Source organism: Homarus americanus, unplaced genomic scaffold, assembly GCF_018991925.1.
Source record: "Homarus americanus isolate GMGI-L3 unplaced genomic scaffold, GMGI_Hamer_2.0 scaffold54443, whole genome shotgun sequence".
NCBI classification, from domain to species: Eukaryota; Metazoa; Arthropoda; class Malacostraca; order Decapoda; family Nephropidae; genus Homarus; species Homarus americanus.
In genome coordinates this window covers 2,873,085-2,879,357 of record NW_024750852.1, presented here as the reverse complement: position 1 = coordinate 2,879,357, position 6,273 = coordinate 2,873,085, and positions in this window count along the sequence as shown.

Here is a 6,273-nt window from a genome sequence, read left to right as displayed (position 1 = left end):
GTCGCGTTATAGCAGAACTACCTGTACAATTAATTAATAATACGTAGAATATTAAAACACACGAGGAAATGAGACCACTGTTTTCGTTGATTACAAAACCAGTGACTGAGTGATTCAACATATAAAACAAGAAAATAAGACCCTGGTTGTAACTGTAGTAAAATTAATGTAAAAAATTAATCTGGTTGTTTTAAGTAATGTTATTTAATGTTAATAAATATAACAATAAAAGTAGCAAACCATATATGTTAAAGAAAAAAAGTGAGATTCCGCGTATGTAAGTGCGCACATGGAGTGCCGGATTTAGACCTGTGGAGGCCCCCCTCATTATGACTACCCAAGAGGATGGGGTGGCGAGTGAAGCGAGCCTTAACATCTGGGAGTTCCGGGGGGCGCTATAAGCTCCCCGGGAAAATTTTGAAATTTGAACACTTCTTTGGAGAATTTTGAAGCCATGCAGTATGCAGTTATATTGAGGAAATTAGAACATTGAGAAATTTTTAATTAACTGAAAATAAAAATAATCCAAATGAATAAACAAATAAATAAAATATTGTAATATGTGGAGGCCCCTGGGCAGCTGCCCACTCCTGAATCCGGCCCTGCGCACATGTGAAAAGCATAACGTCATTACTCTACATAAGAATATGAAAGCAACACTTATTTACTGTTCATATATGTTTTAATTAATGTTTCTGATTTTTTTTAGAATTAATGTTTGTGCGTGCAAAATGAACAATACAATTCATTAATAATACGTGGAATATTAAAACACACGAGGAGACGAGACGGCTGCCGGCATTGTTTTCGTTAATGTTTACAAAACCAGTGACTGATTGGTTCTACATATAAAACAAGAAAATAAGACCCTGGTTGTAGCTGTAGTAAAATTAATGTAAAAATTAATATGGTTGTTTGAAGAAATGTTATTTAATATTAATAAATGGAACAATATACTGTAAGTAGCTAACCATAAATGTAAAGAAAAACGTGAGATCGCGTATGTAAGTGCGCACATGTGAAAACATATCGTCATTACACCACATAAGAATATGAAAGCAACACTTATTTACTGTTCATATATATTGAAGGGTTAAATGTTGTACCTGTACTCTGTATAGACAAACAGAGAGAGAGAGAGCCGAACTGCCGGATGTAAACAAACCTTAATTTTCCGCGGTTTTGTTGCTGTTGTTTTATTACGGGGATTAGTCCCACCCGGGTACAGGTCACTGACCCATATTGGAGTCTGAGGGGCGAAAACGTAATAATCCTGTAATAATAATTCAGTTAAGAAAAAAAATGGTTATCTACCTATTGGGCAAACTAAAATCGTTCCGGACCACGGGAGTTTCCGGACCACAGAATGCCGGACTAGAGAGGTACAACATGTACATACATACATACAGTGGTCCCTTGGTTAACGAGCACAATTTGTTCTAGAAGGTTGCTCGTTTACCGAAAAATTCGTTAACCGAAACCATTGTTTCAATGGGTTTTTGGGTAATTGGTTCCAGCTCACTGAAAATTGCCTAAAGTCAACAAAAAAGGTAGTAAAGTACACTTACTTTGAGGTGTGTATGATGAAGGCTCCTGGATGATGATGATGATGATGATGGGAATTAGAATGGGGGTGGAGGAGAAGGGAGATGAGAAGGCATTGGGGTGGAAGAGAAGTCGCCCCATGGCGCCATTTCACCCATAAAATTTTAGTTCACTTGGTGTAATTCAAGATTATTTTCTTTAAATCAACACTGCACTGCATTATATATTGTCAATATGTAAAATAAATTTCAAAATGACCAATAATTTGTTTGGAAACAGAAAAAAAGTGTTTAGTTGAAGAGAGTCTCAAGCAAGATGTTACCTCCACTGAAAAGAGAGAGAGACTAGTGCCTGTTTGTGTGTTAACAGGCTGGATGGCACGCCAGAAACTAGTTTCTTTACCTTCAATTATGTTAAATAATTGTTAAAATGACTAAAAAATGTTAATATTAAACTTTTAAAATTATTGAATTGTATAAACTTCTTGATATTTACTAAAATAGTAAGGAATTTAAGCCCTAAAACCGATTACTGTATTGGCGGACTAATACTACAGCTGGTGGACCGCCAAATGCAAGCGAAAACATGTTGAGGTCTGCTCGTAAAAAACTCGTTAATCGAGGGATTACTCGTTAACCGAAGTTAAGAATATTATGGAAGGTAAATCGTTAACCGAGGGCTCACTGTATAACAGTATTTTAACCGAAAACTATTGAAAAAACGAGTAACATCTCTTGAACATCGGAAGGTTAGGTAAAGTCTTTTGTTTTCGTCATGTATTTTATCCTATTTTACATTGAAATACGTCACGTTTCAGCAAAACTACTATTTATTTGAGAATATATTCATTCAGGCGCAATTTAGGTAAAATATACATGTGATGTAACATTTTTTTAACTGAAAACAATTCGAAAAACACGTACCCTCTATCCCTGTTCAAGGCGTAGACTGGGAGGAGCTGTTTGGTGCTTAAGACGATGACAAGGAAAATGATTTTGATGGATTTTAATGAAAATATTCAGAAATATGGTATCGTAGTATTTATTCAAGTGAATTAGGATAGAATATTATTGTAATACAACAGTAGTGACGATGTGGAGGAGGTGGAGGCATAGAGCGGGAAGGAGTGGTGACTGGCGGGAGCAGGGATGAGTGGAGATGCCAGCCAGTACATTACGGGTGTATTAATTGTTTTTATAGCTCTTTTTGCATTTTAATATTAAATACTGAACATTACATTTCAACAAAACTACTATTTATTTCTGAGAATATGGAAATGTAATATTTTTGCTGAGATGACGTACGTATTACAGTGGAAAGTGGGATAAAATTGTGACGAAAGCAATGGCTTTCACTTTCTTTCGTTCAAAAGATGTTACCGTAATCGCTTTTCAAATGGTTTTCAGTTGTGGGATTATGAGGCTAATGATAAGATAGAATATTATTGTAATACAGTACGGTACAACAGTTTTTTTGCTGAAAACCATTCGAAAAGCAATTACGGTAAAATCTTTTGAACAACGAAAGAAAGCGAAAGTCATTGTTTTCGTCATGATTTTATCCCACTTTCCACTGTAATATGTACGTCATTTCAGCAAAAATATTACATTTCCATATTCTCAGAAATAAATAGTAGTTTTGTTGAAACGTAATGTACAGTATTTAATATTAAAATGCAAAAAGAGCTATAAAAACAATTAATACACCCGTAATGTACTGGCTGGCATCTCCACTCATCCCTGCTCCCGCCAGTCACCACTCCTTCCCGCTCTATGCCTCCGCCTCCTCCACATCGTCACTACTGTTGTATTACAATAATATTCTATCCTACCATAAGTTTCCATACAACGTATCACCAACGCCATTACAAGCATAACTCCAGCTGTGCTTGAATGTGTTCTTCAGCAGTGGAGGACACGCATTGAAGAGTGTTTTCAACAGAATGGTAGTCATGTAGAGCATATTATATAAATAAAAATGGATTTTCATATAAAATTTATTTTTCCTATGTATGGTAATTTATGGGACACCCTGTATATTTATATATATATATATATCCTGATAACCACAAGGAAAGAAGAAAACACGAAGTTCCCAAGCACTTTCATGTAATTTACATCTTCAGGGGTGAGTACAGACTAAGGAGAAGTATAAAACAAGGTATATATATACAGAGGAGGGTGAGATCAGGTCCACAATGGTCAGGTATTAGGTAATGACCCTACTAATCTTTAAATAACACTGCGACGGTCGGTAGTCAAGTCAGAGGGTAAGGTGACCCAACCTTCTCACCTGGTTACAAATCATCTTTATTACAAAATTGTCCAGTTTGTACATGCCATTACTCAAATTCATGTTGAATGCTTTGGCATGTTTAATGAGACTAGATTCTATGATGTTCCTACTATCAATTGAATTACAAGGTAATATTGAGGAGGCATTATCCCAGTCAATGCAATGCCTGTTATCCCTCAAATGAACAACAGAGCATTGGATTCCTGGCCTGTCCTAACACTATATTTATGTTGTTTAAGTCTAGTTACAAGATCTTTACCTGTCTGGCCTAAGTAAAACATATTACATTCCTTGCAAGGAACTTTATGAATGCAACCAATTGTGTTGTTGGGGGAGTTCTTGATTAACATTTGTTTAACAGTGCATGAGTTTTTAAATGCCACATTGACGTTCCAGGTTTTTAGTTGTAAAGGGATTTGAGAGAAATTTTTGTGAAATGGCAGTATTAGGATATTCTTATGGTCATGGGTGGGCTTGGGATCAGTTCTGTATTAAGCAACCTATATATGGAATTCTTTGAAAAGAAACTATTAAGTAATATTTTACCACCTTCAGCAGTCTGGTTTAGATATGTTGATGATGTATTATGTCTCTGGCCATGTAATAAGGACCTAAAAGCTTTCCTGCCACAAGTTAACAACTTAGCCCCCTCGATCAAATTCACTGTGGAATTAGAGCAAGACTGTACATTGCCATTCCTAGACTCTGATACACAGAATAGGTAACACTTTTAAGTTCATTATTTATAGAAAACCTACTAATGTGTGTTCATACATTCATTATTATTTTGCCCACCATAATAGTCAAACAGTCAGTATTTTCAACAATGTTTTTATGTGCTTTGAGAATTTGCAGCCCGGAATTCATTGATGAGGAATATAAATATATCTATAAAATTGGCTCAAACCTTAAATACCCTAGATCTTTCATAGACAAATGCCTGAACATTACTAAGAAATCTTTTTATAGAACTGATCTCATATTCATATTTTCTCATTGATTGAAGAGAAAATTTGCTTTGGGTCAGTGGCGTAGCTGAGGGAGGTACAGGCGGGGGCCATTATTGAAAATGTCCCCGGGCCCCCGATTGAGGGGTCCCCAAACAGAATATGTGGTGGCAATTTGTTTAACGCACGTTTCGAGAGCCAAATTAAGGCATATAGGTTACAGTTTTACGCAAAATTGTAAGCCAAACATATCTGTTATTATTTAAAATATATTGAAGACAATATAATGCAACAAAATAAAGCATAATCCATTTTTAAACATGATTTCTTTACGCCAAATACACATTATTTTGCTATAACTATCCAATATATCGGGGGGGGGGGACAAACTGAGCCCCCCATACCCCTGAAATATATAGCTTCGCCACACAGTAAATTGAACTTTGTATAAACCCGGTAAGTGCCAATGTTTAATGTTTCTTGACAAATTGTTTAAGGGCTAGTAAAAATTTATAAGGACGAGTACATTTTCAAATCTACTAGTCCTGCTGGCGACTATGAAAACATGGTGAATTTCTATCCCTGTAACTATACCAACCCTACCTAACCTATCCAACTTCTGAACTGGCAGGCGTGTTTGACTGAAACAAATAATGTTGATTGAATGCCTCTACCGTTGGCACATTTTAGACACTTGCATGTTCTTCCAAGACGTTCATGATCATATATTCAGTGTTCAACACAGTCTTCATCCACAACAAGCACAGATAGCTTGTGATAACTCATGGATTTTCCAGTAGACGACGCCATAATTGCATTCATGAAGCAATGCGTTTCCTTATGGAAGAACAGTAACAATAGGAATACACAGTTAACTTTGAATCCATTGCAACTCCAAATTAAAACATAAGGTATCCATATTTCTATTATGGAATTTAATCACAGCTATATGATGCTGATCCTGTGTATTGTACATAGAAGAGGATTTAGAACCTATTGTACAGTAAGGACCAGCACGATGGTCACCACAGGAGAATTGATGTTGCCATGTTTATGGTAAATAATATATTTTCTTGCTTACAAAGCACATAGAGACATCTTTTTACCCTGTAATTTTCCTCTGCTTCCATATCCTGCCCTTTTAGGTGATTTATGATTGAAGGGAGGAGGAACACGAAGAAAAATGAAAAAAAAATACTTAAAATTGGAGAAAAAGTTATCGTACTTTACCATTTTTATGACTCTTTTTATTAGTTTTCTGATTTTCAACTCGCTGTATCTCGGTTATGGGTAAAATGCGAGAAAAGTGTCATAGAAGAAAATCATCTTGTTTTTTGTCTGAAATTATGTACATGTATCGTTAAACACAAAGAAAACCCTATATCATATTATGCCCTTTACTATAAATTGTCCCACAGTTTATTATCACCTGCTCTGAGTTCTACTGGGTGGTGAGTCGGCTATACAATTACATGCCATCTATACA